We start from the raw sequence: 22,174 nt of genomic DNA on the forward strand, positions 1-22,174 counted from the left end.
ACACGCAATGCGTATCAAGGAAGCCCCTGTCAAGAAAGGCCATGTCATAAATGAAGATGACACACATTTTTGCGTATCATAATTTTAAATGTTAAAAAAAATATTATTTACAGATTTACTAATTTTCAAATCAAATTTGCATTTAATGTCTCATAACAGAAAATAAAATACCATATACAAAAAATACAATCCATTGCATAAAATTTATTGTCATACAAATAACAAACTTTATTTCATATTCATACATATGATTACATTATTCATTAAAAAAACATATACCTACATCTTCCCTTAAAATGTTATTACATGATGTTGGCCACTTCATTGATGGATCACCAAGAGGAAAACCAACAACTGCCCTAAAATGTTCCATGATGTGCCGAGACTCATGTCCTGTAACTTTAAATATTTAATAAAGTAAAATACCTCCTAAAAATAAAATTGAACAAGAAACAACACATCATAATGAGAAATTACTAACATGAATAGAAGAAGTACACTATAAATTTGTTTTACCAAGAGTGGCATGGACGATCAAGTGCTACAAAGTTTGTCCAAGCTGCCAAACAAAGATTGCATGCAAACCAAAACATACATACACTATAAATTTAATTACCATACAAATCATATTCATACATACGAGTTTGTTTTACCTTTTTTGCCTCATATCTTTATTTTTTTTATTCTTATTAGCCATAGAGTGTTGGTGTTTTCTTTTCTCTTGTTCAATCAACCCTTTGTTTTACTTTAAAAAATTAACAATTTCCCTACCAGTTGACTCTACATCAAACATAAAAAAGTAAGTCAATTAATAGTCAATGGTCAATACCAACTACAAGTTTTTACTAAAGTAACCTGACACCATAAATACTTTGGTTTAATGAACAAGAACATGTATGTATAAAAATAGCAATTGAAGTACTTTGGTCTAATACCTCCATTTCTACTAAGTTTCTAATCATTGTTTGTGAAGGTTGAAGACCTTTAAACAAAAAACTCCAAATAATGTCATTAATGTGCATCTTAAGAACATGAAATTATTGTAGTTCATGCACTAGACAACTAAATATTTCCCAAATATTTATTTATTTTGAATTATAAAAAAGAAAAAGATAATACCTTTACTAATTCATTGTATACAAGTCTAGCACATTGAAGACAATGATCCAACAACCGAGCTATTTGTCTTCGAACCAAAACTTGAAGTGGAACCTATATATATGTATTAAAGGGTTAAATTATTAATATAAATAAATAAATAAATAAAAATCTAAACCTATGGCACGAATAAAGCGGATCAAGAATGGCCATGTCATGCCACTATGAAGATATACATGCTTGAAAGAGATACAAATTGCTAGCCAATAATATTGAGTGATAAAGAACCTCATTATTGCTTGGAGCATTAAGTTTCTCACAAAAGTTAAACTTCAATGCCAAAATGTTGTGAGAAAATAAAATGTGAAGAGGGCAGAGTTAACCTGCTTAAAGTTGCTAAGAAAGACACTGATGAAAAATATCAAATCAAGAACACATCTGATGAGCTCAAATCTTCAAACAGAACCTGCAACAGGAAAAATCAGTTACTGGAATGTACAACATAAAGAAAATTGAACAAGAAGTAAGGGAAGGGAACGGGATGTCTCTTTTCTAACTTAATGGATTACAAATTTAATATATAGTTATTCCTTTTTTCCTCTCTTTGTTTTTTTGGATCACAACAGTTTAGAAACGAAACAGTACAATACTTGAATGCTTACTTTTGCTTGTAGCAATCAACATATGAAGTATACTCCAGCGGACCAAGATACCCTTCTTTCCTAGGATTTGCTGCTGTCATGTCATCACTTTACCTTCTATCAAATCCCAATCCCCATTAATATTATTATTGTATGATCGCATCACAGGATGAACCAATCCAGATGCTTTCACAACATTAAATTGTGCACAACTCACCAAAAAACTGAAAAGCAAGCAAGACATGGAAGTATGCTCATAATTATAGATTTTTCATAATGTAGAAATGAATAAGATGAAAATTTCTAAGTGATGTACGTCCCTGTAATGACACGTGGTCAAACCATAACCAAAATAAAATAAAATAAAATACAGGAGAACAATCAAGTGAAAGGCAGATTTCAGCAGCCATATCCCATGCATCCCTATAATGATACGTGGTCAAACCATAACCAAAATAATCAAGATTCAAGAATTATATCATAAGCAATTTCATGTATTTATTACCACATATGGTGTTGATGAGTCGGAGGCAACATTGGATAAGATACAGGAGAACAATCAAGTGAATAATTAATAAAGGCAGATGACCTCCAGTTCCGCTCACCAAGAAGTGTCTTACGATCATTTTGTCTCCCAGGTATTCTGTCTATAAGTGAATAATCAAGTGATTCATGTAGTAATTATCGAGTGCAAAACCATCTTAAGGCAATCTTGATGGGAGTTGTAAGGCAAGAAGTGAAGACGTCAGCAGGAAACTCATGACTTTGTGGTAGGGTTTCATGTGCTTCACATTTTGCAAGTAGAATACAGTCTCTTGGTGAAGTTCCTGAAGAAGAACTTGAGGGAGTCCAATCCTAGAGCTATATACATATAAATGATATTCAAGCATTTAGTTAAACAATAATAACAATGTTGTCAAGAAATAAATAGTTAATAATACCTCTATGAAGGCATTGGTAATCATCCCTGCAGCAGAAAATGGATCTAACTGAATCTTGTATTTGGCCTTGGGTTACCACCTTTCATACTGGAAACTCAATGTTTTCCGATTGTTTCAAGAGCTTTTTGTGGGGCCATAGAAAATGGATCTGAAATCAAATACATTTAAATATAAACATCTGAAGCACTATATAACTAAAACAAAACTGACAACCTTAAAGAAGAAACAGATGTGTTAATAGAGAGAAAGAGAATGTGAATGTCATAAACTCATAACTATACCTATCCAACACTCCATTCTGGCACAAGGTGAAATCTTTATTACATCAAGTGGGTCCATGCTGATATTCAAACATAGAAAAAGAGCAACACATCCAGATTTCATCTGCAGTTATTAAAAAACATCATTTCAGAGCTAACTATAAAGAAATACACTACCAATAACCACCCAACACCAACATAGAATTTGTTTTCAAGTGCATGGCTGTATTAGCAATGAATTATCACTGCTACAAGAACAACATGATAAGATTTGTATATCACAGCAACAACAATATGTTGTTGGGTTTGGCATATAGCAACAGCAGCCTCCAGAAAATCTCTAAAGCGAACTACTTTGATAACCATGTGAACTCTAACTAATAAAACTAAATCACCCACTACAAGCTTTTTGATTAATAACTGTTGGTGCAAGACACTCAGGCATGGCAAAATACAGCTTTATGTGGCAAGCATACATGATAACAGGTCACCCTACTCATCTAATTAGTATTAGTGGGAAACTAATAGGTCAGACAGATGCAGGAATACATCTTGTCTGATAGCAGATTATCTCATAAGCATATAAAATGCAAAAGGAAATCGATAATGATAAATGGGTAAATGCAGGAAACAATAGATTACTCGGTCCTTAGACCGCCATTTGGAGACCAACCCACTTAACCCTCAATTAGTTAGGTATGCTAAATAACTTAATTAGTTGGGTATGCTAAATAACTTAATGAGATTAACATTAATGAGATTAACTTAATGAAATTACATATGAAACTAACTAACTTAATGAAAGATAATGTTTTACATAAACAAAAATAGATTACCAGTAATGAAAACAAACATTTAACCCTGAATTAGTTGGGTATGCTAAATAACTTAATGAAATTACATATGAAACTATGTTACATGCTCTATAGGTTTCTTCTTTTTTCTTTCACAATAAGAAATTATAAAAGTAACATCTCATATGCATTTATTCAAACAGATTACCTTCTCTCATGGTTCACGAGTGAACAGATAAAAAATTTCCAAATTCACTTTTTTTGTGCTCAAATCATTTGTCTATGGAGAGTGATTTCAATAAGGTAAATCAAGTAATTCTCATGAACATTAATAATAAAATTTTCTAATTTCTTCAGATACAACACAAAAGATGAACTCACATGGAGTTGTGAGCTTTGGCGAATCGGATCTGATTAGTGAACCATGGGAAGGCAAGAAGTAGGCGATATGGAGAACATTGGTCAGCAGAGTAAGTCAACGATTGAGAATAAGTTGTAGTGGTGTTGTTGAGGTGTGTCGAGATAATGATAAACATACCTTAATCAACCCTAGGGCTTGGAAACTTGAGCAGTCGTTCCAGTCTCCGGTGAGGTGAGGTGAGCCTAAGATCTCCGGTGGAAAGAGGTGAGCTAAGGTCGCTTGCAGGTGAGGAGAGCCGAGGTAGAGAACGTTTCAGAGAACACTCCTTGAAAAAAGCCCTAGATAATGGTCCCATTGATTTTTTGATAAGATAAATAGTCTGTTCAATGAAGACGAGGGTTAGAAGATGACGTTGAATGAATTTTTCAACAGTGAGGGCAAGAACGTTCATCGAACAAACCATACCGTTTCATCCTCCTCATGAGAGATTTGCATTTGAATATTCTTCGTGGATCTTTATCCTCAAGAGTTAGAAGCATTATCGCAACATAATGGATTTTGTTGTGTCGTTCCTTTTCAATTTTGCATCGTAGATTGTATTCTCCGTTCAATTTCAACTTTGCGTCTAGTCTTTCCTTTTCATTTGAGAGTCGATAATTAGGGCAAGAGGGAAAGGAGAAAAAAAAAGGAAGGCGGGGTTTTTAATTTTTTAGGATTTCATTTTCCCCCCTGGTTATTAAGGGATGGAACGCGCGTTCCATTAAAATTTATAAAGCGACATCGATAGACGACGCACATTTTATTATAGGTTCCCTCCATGTTTTTTTTGTTAGACACTAATTTAAGGGTACTCAGTAATGCGCGACCTAAATTCTTAAATTTTTTGAAGAGATGACACTTTTTTAATGTCGCTCTCTAATGCGTAACATAAATCAAAGAGCGTCGTGTTTTGTGCGTCGTAAAAGGGTCTTTTTCTTGTAGTGTATGTGGCCATTCGAGCTTATTCAGACCACATAAAACTTTACTTGATACATACTATGGTCAAGATAACAAGGATCTTCAAATCACGTTTCATTCGAAAAGGTTGACTTTACATTTATATGTTTTGAGTCTAAATCCATTGTGAGCTACATAATCAAGAAAATTATTTGTTCATATATCCTAAATATTGGAAGAAAAAGTTTTATAATAGTCAATCTTGACTAGTTTGTTGTATCCTTGTACTACAAGTATGAATTTGTTCCTTACTAGTTAATATCGACTCGTCTATTTAGTTTGTAAATACACAGGTAGCTCATATGACAAATTTTCTTCGAGAATAGGTGTAACATCCTAAAATTTTCAATTTTATTTTTGTTAACGCATTGTTGAAGATTATGACACATGAGGAGATTCTAAGGTTTTTGAAATGCATATATGGAGACAAATTATGAACCATCTTAACATATGATCAAGATTTGATAATATTTATGTTTGAACAAGTCATAATATACTTAAGGAGGAAAATTATATGGTTAGAAGGATGTTGTAAGAAATAATAAGTATATATATATATATATATATATATATATATATATATATATATATATATATATATAACGTCCCAAATTTAAGACAAAAAAATTCATTTTAATAATAATAAAACCATCATCCAAAACTTTTTCATCAAACCATAATGAAATCAGAGTATGTTAATAATCATCTAAATACATCAAGTCAACAAAATGCGAAACAATATGGTGTGTGCGGTGCGATCATCCCGATCTCTTCCCTTTCGATTCAAAAGTACCTTAAACATAAATTGAAAACCGTAAGCACAAAGCTTAGTGAGTTCCCCAAAATACTGCAAACCATACATATATGTCAGCTCAAAGTTGTATCAGGTCTATTTCATCCCCATATCTATTTCTCCTCCGATTCTATTTCAACTCATGTGTTGGCCCAAATTCGTATCGGTCTATTTCACTCCCGAGTCTATTTGAACTTATGTGTATGTACGAGGCTGTACCGGGTCTATTTCACCCCACATACATATAGCAAAGAGGCACACAAGAATATAACACATACATCAGGAGTCACAAAGACTACAACCACATAACATATCCTAGTCTCCTACAGTATAGTGAGCAAACTCACCTCAGTCTGCTTACAATCAAACAAATGATCAGGCTGCTGAACCAGAAAATCCCCACGCTAGTTAATTAAATAAATATCCCAATTAAAAATTGGGCCATAAACCATAACTAGGAATCTAGTTCACCTATCCAATACCCAGGGTGAAAGAGCATTTTACCCTTTCCTTACTTGGCCCAAAACCAAGGCCCATCCAAATGGCTCCAAAAGCCCAATATGGCCCATATTCCTAAATGACACCCAAAGCCCATTATGAGCCCAAATCCAGGAAGGCCCAAAGCCTTAAAATGGCCTAAATTCATAAAGAATAGTGGCCCAACAAGGCCCAAAACCCTAATAGTCCATATATGGCCCAAAACCCAAAACTCAATAAAAGGAAAGGTTGTTGAGTACGTGGGCGTACTCAGACTTACGCCCAACGTACGCAATCTTTGGCCAGTACACGCGATGTACGAGCTGGGTATACCCAATGTACTCCATAGCCAACCCATATCACCATTAAATGCTTAATTAGTTAAGCCATTATGTCTAATTTTCTGATCTGATCCTAAATGATGTCTTAACACGTAAAGTTGGCAACTTTACTCCTTTGCATGGCTTAATGGGACTCAATACTCAATAAAATCCATAATAAGAACCCTAACTCATGAATGGTCCACTATAACTCATCAAGATTGCATTTTTATGAATAAGGGACCTCAAAATGCTAAGATCTATTATCCTTCTCTTATAGAGTAGCTCATACTCTCATGCAATATTTAAAGGGCGATAAAAAGCACAAAAAAGCCATAACTAGATTTAAAAAAGTGAACCATCAAGTTAAGAGCTTTATACCTCAAATAACTTTCCAAGTTGATGATGATTCTTTTCTTCTTCAAGATGTCGTAAAAAGGCTTGCATCTTTATGAGAATCTTGAGATGAACCTGTTTAGGGCTGCCACTCTTCCTGTTAGTCTCTGAATATCTTTTTTCGAGAATGGTGATTTTAGATCAAGGATGGCCTTGATTTTCTCCGGGTTTGCTTTGATTCCTCTTTTGGTTACCATTTATCTTAGGAATTTATCCAATCCCATCCCAAAGTGGCACTTGCAGGGATTCAGCTTCATGTTATATTGGTCTAGGATATTGAAGGCTTCTTCAAGATCCTTGACGTGATCCTCAGCTTTTTTGGACTTAACCACCATGTCATCGATGTAGACTTCCATGGTGTCCCCTAGTTTCTCTTTGAACATCTTGTTGACCAGTCTTTGGTAGGTTGCAGTTACATTTTTAAGACCAAATGGCATGGTAGTGTAATAGTAGATACCTATTAGAGTTATAATGTAACGCCCGTAGATCCGGGCTAGTCAAATTAGAGGCAATAAGGGTCGAAAACGACTTTTCGACAAAAGATTATTTAGAATAAATAATCTTAACCAAGTTGTAGAGTATGTCACAAGGTTTCCGTACATATAAAGAACGCCGAAATCCGAGTTATAACGAAGAAGTTATGGCCCGTCGAAGTTTTACGGCAAAACCGGCACGGCACAGGGAAGCGTAAATAGTGAATTTATGATAGAGCGAGATTTAGCCTTAGCAATCTAAACGAAAGTTGTAGAATATGTTAAACTAAGAACATCGATAAAAAGAACGCCCAAATCTGACTTCGTATGAAGAAGTTAGCAGTGTACAACCCGAAATTTGAATATTAGATCGAGCGCTTTTTGGCCGACACGACCTAAATGAGAATCGAAGATCTCGTTGAGAGTAGCGTAACGAGAAAAAGATGGGCCAAAACGGATGTCAGATGAAGAAGTTATGAGGATTTAACGGACCAATCGTGTCCCGGCCCGTTGATAATATAAAAATTAAAATCGAGCCAAAATTAGCCAACGAAGTCTAAACGAAGTTGTAGAGTACGTTCCCACCTTCACGTGGATATAAAGAACGTCGAAAACGGAGCTCGTACGCGAAAGTTACGAATTTTTAAAGTTTATAATCGAATTTGCGAAGGCTGATGAGGATTGATGACGTGGCACGTTGTGGGCCGTCGGATGATGATTCAGATCTCGCTTCGGATCATGCCACGAAGCCTCATCCTACGCCCCGCGTCCGAAGTCTGTACGCCCCGCGTACCCTCGCCCTGATCTACTCCGAGTGTTAGACAGCTGGACCCTTACTGGCACTCTTATCCGATGACTACGCCCCGCGTAGGTCCGAGGTACGCCCAGCGTACCGAGGCCTCGCAGGGCTATAAAAGGGGGCCGATTATCCTTCATTTTTCACACCTTGCTTCACTCTCTCTCTAACTTCTTTCTCTCTCTAAGTGTTCTAAACACCCCCAAACCCTAGGGAACCTCCCTAGCACCCTAGGGAAGCCCCGAGGCTCCCGGAGTCCTGAGAAAAAGGAGTTTTTCGGTTTCGAAACGCTGCTCCAATTAGGTCCCGGTTTTCGATAAAATTTGCTGTAAGTGTGCTACGCTTACGCAATTTTTAATATAGCTTTCATATAATTATAGGAATGTTATTAGGTCCTTAAAATAATTATTTGGGCTATTAAAATGAGTTATATCGAGTATTATTAACACTTAATAATACTCGGACTAATGAATTTGTCGCGGTTATCGTTAAACTAAACCCTAGTGGTATCGATACTAGGTTTTATCGAAGGCATATCGTTTTGAGAGTATCGAAGTGCTGTCCGAGAGCTGAGTCACCACCTTTCAAGTGAGTGCATAGTTACTTTCAGCTTACACATAGATATGAAGTATTTTACGTGTTGTGTGTGTATATTATCTGTATACTTGCTATCTATGTTGGATGAACGTTTTATACATGTTTTCAATGATTCAAACTGTATATGTATTTTATATCTACATATTGTGCGGGGTAAAACACGGGTAGATATAATAGTCACTGTGTGACAAAATAAAATAATGAGAGGCCTCGTTATAGCTGTTCTTGATGATCTAGTCATCTAGCGGAGTATAGATGACGACCACGGACTATTCTAGACAGTCCAGTGGAACACTAACAGGCTCGCAACCTGTAGGTGTTTATTCGAACTGTGTGTTTAACCGAACTGTGTGTTTATTCGAACTGTGTGAACTGTGTGCTCACCAGATATACTCCATCCCAATGATAGTCCTTTGACTAGGTCCCTTGTGTTAGATGTTTTAGGGACGTAATGTGAGGATAACGGGAATGGGTAATTGGGTTGATTGTTTGATGTTTAAAAATAATATTTATATTATTGTGGGTTGAAAACCCTATGTGCTCACCAGGTTTCCCAACCTGACCCACTCAGTTTATTTATATCACAGGTGTTGATATGAAGTCACAATACACTGAGAGATTTAAAGAGATGTAGATCACTAGTGTAAATAATTGTAAGTTTTGTTTATGCTTATGTTTCTGTATTAACGATGACATCCCAAACGTTTTAAAATGAAATAAATGCGTTTCTTCGAAAATGTTTTAATAACGTATTTACCATGTTTTTCTGGGAACAAATTCCGCAACATTTTTATAAAATGAAGTACTCTGATTTTTATAAAGCATAAACAAAAATCGGTCTTTTCTGGCCGTGATTTTGGGGATGTCACATATAAATGTCGTGTCCTCTTGGTTAGAGGGTTCCATCTGGATCTATTGGAATCCTGTTGATGCATCCATGAGCGTTAGTAATTCATGACCCGTTATCGCGTCTATCATGGAGTCTATGTGTGGTAGAGGGAAAGGATCCTTGAGACAAGCCTTGTTAAGATCCGTGAAATCTACACACACTCTCCATTTACCGTTCTTCTTTTGTACCATGACCACAATAGCTATCCATCTTGGGAATTGCACCTCCTTGATCATGCCAGTTTTGAGAAGTTTTTCTACTTCTTCTTGTATAACTTGGTTTCTTTCCGGTGCAAATTTCATTCTCTTTTGGTGTACCGGCCTAAAAGATAGATCAATGTTAAGTTTATGGGTTATTATGATTTTATCAATACCTGTCATGTCCTCATGCTTCCATGCAAACGTCTTGCTTCTAGCTATAAGTAACTTTATAAGATCATGTTCGACTTGTTCAGGCATTGGGGATCCTATGAGAACATTGGCTTTAGGATCCTCAAGGTTCAAGGGCACTTCTTTTATATCTTGCTCTCTTTCTTCTAGCACGTCTAGTTCCTCCTGCTTAAATTGCTATGCTTTCCGTGGTACTGTTGAAGATTTCATTGAAGTCTTGTAACATTCTTTGGATTCTTGTTGTCTCCTGTGATCTTTAATAACCCCCATGGGGTAGGCATCTTTACGCATTGATAATGTGTCGATGGAACAACCTTCATTTCGTGGATACATGGTCTACCTAGTACAATATTATAAGAGTATAATGTAACAATTACGCAAAAAAATGTTGTACAGAGTTTACCCCCTCTATATAGCTAGGTAGCTTTATTTCGCTGACGGTATGCTTGGTTTCACCACTGAATCCAATTAGCATTGAGGATCTTGCAACTATCTCAGACTCTGGGATGTTCATTCTTTTCAATGAGTCCAGTAGTATGATGTTGACTAAGGATCCTCCATCAACGAGGATCCTTCTGACGAAATGGTTGGCGATGTAGAGAGTAATTGCCAATCTGTCATGGTGAGGATCCTGGACGTCTTGTCTATCTGCTTCGTCGAAGGTGATCTCTTTTTCAATTGTGATTAATGTGTTCTTCCGTGGTCATTTTTCCTTCTCCGTTTTGGATACCTTAGCGTGCCTCTTCACTGCAGAATAAGAGGTCCACAAATGTCAGATCCTCCAGATATAACATTGATTACCTTGGCGTCATCAGGGGGATGTTGGTCTGTCGAGGATCTTTTGAGGATTCTGATCTTTTTCTTTGGATCTCTCTTTTCTTCTTCCAAGGATTTATTTGAGGTATCCTTTTCCTAGGAGGTAGCTAATCTCCTTCCTGAGCGCTATGCAATCCTTTGTGATGTGACCGAAGTCTTCACTATATGCACACCATTTGGACTTGTCTTGCCAAGCGGTGGATTTTTCTCCTTTTCTTGGCCATCTTGCTTTGTCTCCAAGATCCTGCATAACAAATATTACACCTGAAATATCCACAGAAAAACAATATTCAGTAATCTTAGGAAAATCTTATTCCTTTTCCTCATCTTCAAGGGCATTAACCCTATGATGGTAAGGTTTGGAATATGGTTTTGATTTATAGGATCTTTGGGCGGCGGAATCGGCCTTTCTATTGGAGTGATCATAAGAGCTTGGTCCGTTGCTCCTTTTTTTGGATCTCCTTGTCTTCTTCGAGCCTGATGAATCTTAGTGCTTGCTTCTGACTTCATCCATCCTCCTGCATGGGGTCATTATGAGGTCTTCATAGAAAGGTGAATCTTTCTTTAAGCCCATTTTAAAGGCTTCGATTGTAGTTTCCATGTTGATGTTGGGGATATGTAACAACGTAAATTTCCAAAACAATTTTTCGCATTTTATAAAACATAATTCATTTAGTATTCATAAAAACATCATTGTTTGAAAACTCAATTCATAACATAAATCAATCCCAAGATCTCATAGCATAAAAATTCCGTGTGTGTACTGATCAAGCCGGCGCCTTTCCGCGATCCTCACTAGTACCTGAAACACATAACACAGAACACTGTAAGCACTAAGCTTAGTGAGTTCCCCAAAATACCACATATAACACATATGAGCCACTCGAGGCTATAACTCTGTGGGTCCGTGCACCCAAACTCTGTGAACCCTCAAGTTCTAACTCTGCAAACATGTACAGCATAAATCACATAGAAGAATGCAGTGCAACACATAACACATATATAGCATACAAACACTGTATCACATAACTCTGTTTACCTACTCAAGGTAAAGTATAGTGAGAAGACTCACCTCGGATATCTCAGTAAATCTCCGACTTGGTAACTCTGGTCTACCCCCTGCCTAATCACATGAAAATACTCTAATTAATACAACCCTCAGGGCTAGGCTAATCTCTTCCTCTCAATACATCCTCTAGGAAGGGTAAAAGACTATCCTACCCTTCCGATGACTCTAAGGTCCAAACATTGACTAATCCCTAAAAGTCAACGAAGTCAACGGTCAACCTTGACCAAACTCGCCGAGTGTGCAACTGTGACTCGGCGAGTCCACACATGCTCTACACTCTCCTAATCCTTATTTGACTCACTGAGTCAACCTCAACTCTGCAAATCATCACTGGTCACAATCTGTGAAATGTCTCAACCCAACTCGCCGAGTCCGGTTCCTGACTCGGCGAGTACCATCTTGCATTCTGCCCTCTAGATTCCCTCTGACTCACCGAGTCGCTTCCCAAACTCAGCGAGTCACCAACTGTGTGATTATCGGGAAAACCCTCGCCCTACTAGTCGAGTCGGCTAAAGGACTCGAAGAGTTCATGCCATGCTCAAGCTAATCTGACCTCTTGAGGTCAGATCCGCTCCTATAAACCATAGATCCAGCTTCCCAAAGCATTATAATCATGTAAATCTATCATCTTGGTGCACATGCAAAGGCTCAAAGGCCTTATTTGAAGATATGGCCTCTAAAATGACATACTAAGTTCATAACCTCCATTAATACCCATAAAGCTCATGGGAAAAGGGTCTCTGGACCTCTTTGGGTCCAGATCTACAGCATCAACACGAGAAGGGACCAATTACTCCATATAACCATCCTCTAATGGGGCTAAAAATCCCTAACTCTACGATTTACACCATAAACTGAAGAAGGAGTTGAATGAATACCTCAAAACAAAGTCTCTGAGCCCTGGAATCACTAGATCAGCACCCTCTTCAGCCTCCTCTTGTCTTGGTCCTCTTCTATTTGCAAGAACACCAACAAAGATCAAGAAATAGCTTCTTTCCTCTCACAAACGCCCTAGCTCACTTAGGGTTTCTCTCTGGGGTCTGGTAGCCGCAATTGACGGCCATAAGGCCCCTTAAATAGGCCCCAAACCCGAGGAATTAGGGTTTCATTAAACAGCATGGACTCGCCGAGTCCTTGGGGCGACTCGCCGAGTCCAGCCGTCCACCCGGCTAATGATCCGCGTCTCTACTCGGTGAGTCTCCGCATCAACTCGCCGAGTTCTTCCACAAAACTAGAAATTAAATCGAATAAATATAATACCTGAAATTCCGAATGTTACAATTCTCCCCCACTTGAATCAGACTTCGCCCTCGAAGTCTCATCCCTGAAATAGCTTCGGATGCTGCTCATGCATCTCCCGCTCTGGCTCCTAAGTCAACTCGGATCCTCTCCAATGTTGCCATTGAACCTGCACCAGCGGCACCGCCTTGTTCCTCAGAACCTTGATCTTCCTATCCACAATCGCCACTGGTCTCTCCACGTAGTTCAGGCTCGCATCCACCTGAATGTCCTCTAACGGCACTACCGCCGACTCGTCGGCTATACACTTCCTCAGCTGAGACACGTGGAAGGTATTATGAATCACCTCCAACTCCGCAGGTACCTCCAAATGATATGCTACCCTGCCCACCCTCGCGATCACTCTGAACGGCCCAATATACCGGGGCCTTAGCTTGCCCCTCTTCCTGAATCGAATCACTCCTTTCCAAGGAGATACCTTTAGGAGAACATAATCACCGACCTGGAACTCAAGCTCGGATCGTCGCCTATCTGCATAACTCTTCTGGCGACTCTGAGCGGTCAACAACCTCTGCCTGACTTGTTGTATCTACTATGTCGTCTGAAGCACGATCTTCGTGCTACCCATCACTCGTTGCCCTACCTCTCCCCAGCAAATGGGAGTCTGACATCTCCTCCCATACAACAGCTCAAAGGGTGGCATACCAATGCTCGAATGATGGTTGTTGTTGTAGGAGAACTCCGCTAAGGGCAAATACGTGTCCCAACTTCCGCCGAAATCCAACACACATGCTCGGAGCATGTCCTCGGGCGTCTGAATCGTCCGCTCGCTCTGTCCGTCAGTCTGTGGGTGGTATGCGGTACTAAAATGCAGCCTCGTACCCAACTCCTCATGAAATTTCTTCCAAAATTTGGAAGTGAAACGCACATCTCGGTCTGACACAATCGAGATCGGCACCCCATGCCACGATACCACCTCTCTCATGTATATCTCTGCCAACTTCTCCACGGAAGAACTCTCACTAATGGCGAGAAAGTGAGCGCTCTTTGTCAAGCGGTCTAGTATCACCCAAATTGCATCGACACCCCTCGTCGTTCTCAGCAATTTGGTGATAAAATCCATGGATAACTGTTCCCATTTCCACTCTGGGACTTCCAGTGGCTACAACTTACCATGCGGTGTCTGATGTTCGGCCTTAACCCTACGATAGGTTAGGCACCTCTCAACAAACCACGCTACATCTCTCTTCATATAGGGCCACCAATACTCCCTTTTAAGATCCAGAAACATCTTAGTGGCCCCGGGATGGATCGAGAATCTCGATCTATGAGCCTCCTCCATCAAGATGGTACGCGTTCCTCCAACAAACGGTACCCAAATCCGAACCAGGAAGGTCATAAGCCCTCTGCTATCGGTCACGAACTTCAACACCTGTCCGATGACTCGCTCTCTCTTGCGGTTCTCCGGTCTCACTGCCTCAGCCTGAGCCCCTCTGATGGTGTCCAACACCGGAGTCATCACCGTCAATCTCAAGGGCGCTCTCTTCTCTACGACTCAGGGCGTCGGCTACCACATTAGCCTTGCCCGGGTGGTACAGGATCTCGCAATCATAATCCTTTACCACATCCAACCATCTCCTCTGACGTATGTTCAGGTTTTGCTGATCCATCAAATACTTCAAACTCTTGTGGTTCGTGTATATCATACACCGAACCCCATACATATAATGGTGCCAAATCTTGAGGGCGAACACCACAGCCCCAACTCTAGATCGTGGGTGGGATACCTTGCCTCATGGGGCTTCAGCTGCCTCGATGCGTACACAATCACATGCCCCTCTGCATCAACACCACGCCCAACCCAGATATCGATGTGTCACAATACACCACGAAGTCCTCCATTCCCTCTGGAAGAGTCAACACTGGGGCTTCGCATAATCTCTGGCGAAGAGTCTCAAATGAGGCCTGCTACTCTGGGCCCCAGCTGAACACCACACCCTTCCGGGTCAACCTGGTGATAAGAACAACAATCTTGGAGAAATCCCTGATGAACCTCCGATAATAGCCGGCCAACCCTAGAAAACTCCTGATCTCAGAAGGAGATTTCGGCACCTCCCAACTCATCACTGCCTCAATCTTGGCCGGATCGACTAAAATCCCCTTTTGGTTAACGAGGTGACCAAGAAACTGCACCTCTCGTAACCAAAAATCGCACTTGGAGAATTTGGTGTAAAGCCTCTCCGATCTCAGCATGCTAAGGATCTCTCGCAAATGCTCCTCATGCTGCTCCCTGGACTTCGAATACACCAAAATGTTGTCAATGAACACAATCACTGATCGATCCAGCATCGGTCTACATACCCTGTTCATGAGATCCATGAACGCTGCAGGCACATGGGTGAGCCCGAATGGCATCACCACGAACTCATAATTCCCATAACGAGTCCTGGATATCCTCCTCGCACACCCTCATCTGATGATATCCAGATCTCAGATCAATCTTAGAAAACCAAGATGCTCCCTATAGCTGACCGAACAAATCGTCGATCCTCGGCAAAGGATAACGGTTCTTGACCCTTAACTTATTCAGCTCTCGATAATCTATGCACATTCGGTGCGAACCATCCTTTTTCGTCACAAAAAGGACCGATGCTCCCCACGGCGAGCTGCTCGGCCGTATAAACCCCTTCCTTGACAGCTCTTGAGGCTGCGAGGATAGCTCCTGCATCTCCGGAGGTGCAAGGCAATAGGGCGCCATGGCAATAGGTGCTGCCCCTGGAATCAAATCAATGCGAAACTCAACCTGCCTCTCGGGAGGCACACCCGGTAACTCCTCGGGAAAAACATCCGGGAATTCACGCACTATCGGGACCTCCTCAATCATCCTCGGTCTCTTTGCACCAACTCTCGCATCCATCACATACACTACAAACCCACTACAACCCTCCTATAGACTTTGCCTCGCTCTAGCAGCCGAACAAAACGCTGAATCGGGACTGGTACCCTCGCCATACACCGTAAGAACTCCCCCACTTGGGTCTCGTATAGTCACCAGCTACCGCTCGCAGTCGATACTGCTCCAAATCTGCTCAACCAATCCATGCCTATGATGACACAGACGTCCCCCATCACAATCAGAACCAAATCATTAGGAAACTCTACACCGAAAATCTCGAGTACACATCCTCAAATCACCTCCGTGGCATACACTGCTCTCTCGTCAGCAATGGAGACTCTCAGAGGTCGACTCAACGCCTCTCGACTAATACTGATGTGCTAACGAAAAGCCAACGATATGAAAGATCGACTCGCACCCGAGTCAAATAATAAAGACTAATACGATCCGTCAGTCGTCACTCGTATTTCAAACCTTCCGAAGTACCCAGGAGAAGGGTACCGCGCGCTGTTAACCAACCCTTCTTAGACAGATAGAAACCAAAACGAAAGACACTACAGGCATCCCAGAAGATGATAACCACCCGAAGCAGACTCCGTAGAAACCCAGAAAGACCTTTCGCACCTCGCAATCAGGTTCGTGAATCAAGAGGATAGAATTCATGGGACTGACTCCTATAACTGAGTATATGCATAAGGGTGGTATATAATTAAGATCAAAAAGATTTAAGATGTGTGCTTCCTCCCTAATCCCTGTTCCTCGTTGGGTTGTGGGTCTGGGGTGGAGTCGCACAACTAAACATCCTGCCGACCTCAACTATATACGGCTTGCATACACCAAGTATTAGTGGTTAAGCCAAGTATGAGCTCTACCACGAACCTCATAGTAAAACCCTTCATCCTATTCCACGGAATGGGAGCTAGAGTCAAGAGAACCCCGGAGGGTTGAGCTACTATAATGACTGCAAATCCGAAATTTGTTGTCATCCCGGTTAAGCCAACCTAGTAGCTAACACCCTCGGTTGGTAAAGAAATCTGAGTCGTAAGAGTCAAGGACATTGACTACGACCCTCCATTCACGCTTAATCCCACGAATTAAGCGTCTCAGCGGATATACCAGAAATCTGGAAGTTAGCGGTGGAACCCTATACTCACTAGATTTGACCTAGATCGAGAAAACTCAGAACCTTCAGAAGAGTAGTTGCAGAAGATGTTCACACTACTCAGGCACTTCGTCCACTCAGTTACTGACGAGTAGTGCCTAGGACACTCCGCATTCTTACGTGGAGGAAATCACCGTCGCCCAGTAGACGATGGACCGCATTCTCCAAAGTGAACACTAGAATGCCAAGAACCACAGGATAACCTCCGCAGCCAAGAATACTTGATTAAAGTGCGAAAGTAGGTTGCGTTAAGCCTTATAACCCAGATCCCGAAGAGATTATAGACTTGAAACCAGTATAGGTGTTAGTCGATGGGTTGTACAAGAGCACGCACTTTCTGCTACTAGAATAAACCAACACCTTAGAGAATAGGGCATGCCTTAGAGATTCATTGGACTACTAGGTGTTCCACGAATACTATCTCGCCCAGAAATAGTAGAACCACCTCCCGAGATAGTCCAACACTCGTCTGGTGAAACCCTATCTCCCCGATCCTGAGGGTTTCCGTTAGAAATATCTCAAGAATCAGTAGTGCAGGTTCATTTGCACAAGATTGAGATAGACACTCTGTAGCAAACAGATACCCGTAGACATGCAATCCATCCGATGATCTACAAAACCTCTAAGAGCCAATCAACAGGAACACGAATCCAAGGACAACCTGAGCTTTCTAAGAACCAACCAGAAGGACTACACTCCCAGTATGAGAGAACGGTTGGAACTTCGGAATGGCGATAACGCCAGTGATGATCTCGCCATAGAAGTACACTATGTTCTAAGTACTGAAAAGCTCTACCCTTCCGAGTGCTTAGGACCATCCGACATTCTTTACGAAGATTGGTCCAACCCTCGTCGGACCACTACTACTTTCGGAAATACCACAAGTTTCACCGTAGATCAATCCACTTCTTAGACTTAATAATCGGTTGCCCGACGTCGCTCTTTGTATCCAACTCATCTTGATAGAAACCATTGGGAACCCTAACTTCGTAGACGGACCAGTAGGAATCGCTAAAGGCACGAGACGGAATCCGCACCCCGTAAGTGAAGTTTTGTTAGAATGCCAAGCAAAGGCCAGAGTTCACTTGGGACTGTGAGGACCAACCTAATAGGAAGTACCTTTATCTCACTACTCGTTCATTCATACCTACTTCCTTGCCTAAACCTGAATTTCGGGACGAAATTCCCTCTAACGGGGGGATGATGTGACAACCCGAAATTTATTCCGTCATATTTAACCCCTCCTTCCGTTAATAAGCCTCGTTTTATTAAACTGTCCGTTAACCTTTTGGAAGAGATTAATTAATGTGGGACTTTTATAATGACTTGGTAAGGGTTGAAATAAATTAGAAACACTACAATATTCCCTTGAAAATTTTTAGTTTCAACCAAGTCAAAATACGACCGTTTAATCGGGTGCGACCAAAAAGCCCCGTTTAAAGGCAATATCGGGTAGATTTCCACTGAGCCCCAACTCCAACCCCTATATAAGGGGGAGTGCACTCCATTTACACTCTTTCCACTCTCTCTCTCTACACCCTCTCTCAACAACTTATTTTTCGAGCCAAAAACACCCGTTTCGAGCCCCAAACGAGTAAGCAATCCACCCTACCTTGTTGTATAGCTTAACTAACATGAAAATTCATGTTTAAGGAATCAAAAAGGGGCAAGAGTAGGTGTTTACAGCCCAAGAACACTCTTGGACCGTGAACACCCCTAAAAGGGGTTTTTAAGCCCCAAAACCCCTCCAATTTGCCCCTAAGGCTTAGATATGACTTGTGGACTTACACATTCAGACTTAGAACACCTTGAACTAAAATTTTGGGGAGTAAACTTGAGTTTACTGCCCAAGAACATGCTTGGGCTGTAAACTCCTCTTCATGGGGAGTAAACTCAAGTTCAAGTGTTAGAAATGGCCTCAAAGAAACCAAGGAAATAGGAGTTTACGACCGTAAACCCCCCAAGGAAAGGTCCATGGGCCGTAAACTCCTAAAAGGTGCCCAAATGATGCCCTAAACTCCCCATTTGACTTGGAGAAATGCTTAGGATTTTATTCTCTATCATTTAAGTTCTTAAAACACCAAAAGAATATGTACATAGGAGCTTACGACCGTAAACTCCTTCTTTAGGGCCGTAAACTCCTTAATTGGTCCATTTGATGCCTTAAATCCATTCATACACTTTATATTTGCACCTAGCAAAATTCCACAAATGATATAAGACATTTTGGCATCCTAGAACACCCTCACCATGAGTTTACGGCCGCAAACTCATGGGAGTATGGTCTTAGGGCCGTGAACTCTATAAAGAGTTTACTTTTGAAGAGTAAACTAGATACCCAAGCCATACACACCCTTAGATGTTACCCGGGGCACTCCTAGCCCTTAACCAAAGTGTTTTCCGCACTTTAGGATGCGTATACGTGTATAATTTGCAATATATTTATTAATTGTATGTAAACATATGTCATCATATGTTAATAGGTCACTAAGTGTGCTCAAGTATTTATTTGACACCGAGCACCCCACCGGCACTTTCGTTCGATCCACTTACATCAGGTGAGTTCATACCCCTGAATTAACCTTTTAAATGTTTTTACATGCTTTTATGGGGGGGAATACAAGTTAAACATGCCAGTTATCATATCAATCACATGTGATTGATAACCCGCATGCACAAGGATTTATTACACTGTCAACTGTTTTTACCAAGTATGATACTATAAATGGTCTTCCAAAATATCTTTACTTGTACAAAGCTTTTCTCAAATTGTTTCTCACGCTGTATGTTTTACTTAAAATATTGCTACGGCAGTATGTTAAACAAAGGATTTCTTTACCCAAAATGTTTTATCAAAGTTTCATTCAAAACTTGTTTATGAAAGGTTTCAAAAGAATTTATAAAGGTTTTCAAACTTATTTTATAAAAGAATACCAAGTTGTGATTTTCTTAAGTATAAATGTTTTCCAAAGTTTTCACCGAAGTTTTCTTCCATGTTTTATACTCCTACTTCGTTAGATTCTACTGCCTTGTTATACTTCTACTTAGTTAATGCTCCTACTTAGTTAAATGCTACTACTTTGTTAACACTTTTACTTCGTGATACACTTTTACTTCATGATACACTCCTACTTCACAATACGCTTATACTTCAGGATACACTCCTACTTCACGATACGCTCCTACTTCACGATACGCTCCTACTTCACGATACGTTCCTACTTCACGATACGCTTCTACTTCACGATACGCTCCTACTTTTTTACACTTATACTTTGTGAAACACTTCTACTTCGTTAAACACTTAAACTTCGTTAAATGCTTCTACTTAGTTACATGTATGTCTATGCTTGTATAAGTTATATAAATAATGTTTAAAGGACTTAAGAAGGCTAGTTCGCCCTATTTCCTTTTCTTCGTTGAGATGTGGTCTAGTGGGATCGGATGTCCGTCCGAAGGTCGTTTGATGATTAGTTATATATTATGTATATAAGCATAGACATATAGGTTTACATTAGTCAGTTCAGTTATGAGTCTCTATCATTAGTCCAGTATTTTACATCAGATCTCACAATACGAGATACATCTTCAGTACATGGCCTTCTCCGTTGTCAAGTTGGTAACCAGAGTCTCTTGTAGGGAGAGCGGACATTGTGTGTATAGATCTATACGGGATTGACACCCCCGCACCCTGACTGCTAGCTACAGTCCACGGCCTACCAAGCCAAGGGGTGACAAATGTCATACTTACACCGACACTTGCAGGGCGTCAAGTTCTCTAGTGTCTATCAGTATGGTTACGAGTATCTCGGGGTTACCTTATAATTCATGGCCTTAAGATAACGGGAATTAACACTGTATACACTGTTTTGGACCTTGCTAGCTGTATCTTTCATTTGATACTGTCTGGGTCTGTATTCACTATTTTAGACCTTACTAGCTGTATCTTTCATTTGATATTGTCTGGGGTCCATGTCTCTTTGTTTTAGACCTGGCTAGCTGTATTGTACATTTGATACCGTCTAGGGTCTGTGTCTCCTTTTGTTAGACTGAGCCAGGCGCGTCGTTCATTCGATACTCTCCTGGAGTCTATGAATTCTTTGCCTTAGTCAGTAGTCTTCACTGCTGAGGCATATGTTATTTTCCCTTATATTCTCCTACTTTCTTTAAAATCAAACACCGTATTTTGGTAATGATAGTGTTTAAGGGAAAAATTACTTTTTACAATATAACTCTGTCGGGTCTTGGTAGAAGACTACTTTTATTTAAGAAAATATAGGATTTTCTGGAAAGGACTCTAATACACTGTTGATTTTACACTACTACTTTTTATAAAGTTATTTGAATAAAATGACACTAAATACTTATGAACACACCAGCATTTGTAAAAATGCTGATACTCGCTTTCAAATAACTTTTATTCTCGGGTCAGCAATAGACAGGTACAATCCAGGAGCTTTTGGTGAAGACAGTTTAGTGCCAAGCTGCACCTATATTACTACTTGTATAACTTTGATATTTCTTTGTAATGTAAGCTATATAAAACTATTACTATTAATGCAATGGTTGTTGTACTTTGATTACTATACTACATATGTTGTGATAGTTGACATGACATCATCCACCCCAGAACGTTTCTGCCGTTCCGGTTTTGGGGTGTGACAGATTGGTATTAGAGCATTGTTTATAGTGAGCTAAGTATATCAATTCATAAAAGATATACAGCCTATAAATACATAGGGATAAAACACTCTGACCAAGAATTATACTT

The sequence above is a fragment of the Lactuca sativa genome, chromosome 9 (genome assembly GCF_002870075.4).
Source record: "Lactuca sativa cultivar Salinas chromosome 9, Lsat_Salinas_v11, whole genome shotgun sequence".
NCBI classification, from domain to species: domain Eukaryota; kingdom Viridiplantae; phylum Streptophyta; class Magnoliopsida; order Asterales; family Asteraceae; genus Lactuca; species Lactuca sativa.